This window comes from Trichechus manatus, unplaced genomic scaffold, assembly GCF_000243295.1.
Source record: "Trichechus manatus latirostris isolate Lorelei unplaced genomic scaffold, TriManLat1.0 scaffold00298, whole genome shotgun sequence".
Lineage (NCBI taxonomy): Eukaryota > Metazoa > Chordata > Mammalia > Sirenia > Trichechidae > Trichechus > Trichechus manatus.
In genome coordinates this window covers 447,947-448,829 of record NW_004444234.1, presented here as the reverse complement: position 1 = coordinate 448,829, position 883 = coordinate 447,947, and positions in this window count along the sequence as shown.

The following is an 883-nucleotide window of genomic DNA, read 5'->3' as shown; positions in this document are numbered from 1 at the left end:
CCTATATCAACACAATCAAATAGAACAAGCCATACGATCATCAAAATCGATACAGAAAAGGCATTTAATAAAATTCAAAATTCAATTTATAACAAAACCATTGTTTTTCTCGTGCACCGTCAAGTTGTTTCCGACTCATAGCTACCCTATGGGACAGAATAGAATCTTCCTATAGGTTTTCCTAAGCTTGAAATCTTTACGGGAGTAGATCCTCAGGTGGTGAGTTAGAACTGCCCACTTTACAGGCCAGCTCTTAACCAAAGTTCCTTAATAAAACCATTAACAACCTAGTAATAGAGGAAACTTTGCTGATATGATAATGGATATATAGAAGTTAGTATTGTCTTAGTTAGCTAGTACTACTATAACAGAAATACTGCAAGTGGGTGGCTTTAACAAACACCAATTTATTTTCTCACAGTTTGGTAAACTAGAAGTCTAAATTCAGAGTGTCAGCTCCAGAAGAACCTCTGTCCACTCTAGAAAAAATCTTTGTCTCAGCTTCTCCAGGTTTCTTTTCAATATTCCTTGGCTTCCTCCAAGCTATGTCTGTCTTCCTTGCGTTTGCTTGCTTGTCTCTGTGCTTTATCTGCTCCTATTGTATACCAAAAGTGATTGGTTTAAGACACACCCTACGCTAGTATAGGCTCATTAACACAACAAAGAAAACTATTTCCAAATGGGCTTACATCCACAGGTATTAAAAAAACAAAGAAAACCCATTGCCATCCAGTGGACTACAACTCATAGCAGGTTAGAATTTACAACATATATTTTCAGGGGACAGAACAGAGAATACAACAATCCTGAAACCCTAAAACATCAAATGAAGAGATAAAGAACTCAGCCAAGCACCAAATGGAGTGAGAAAACTGACAGAATG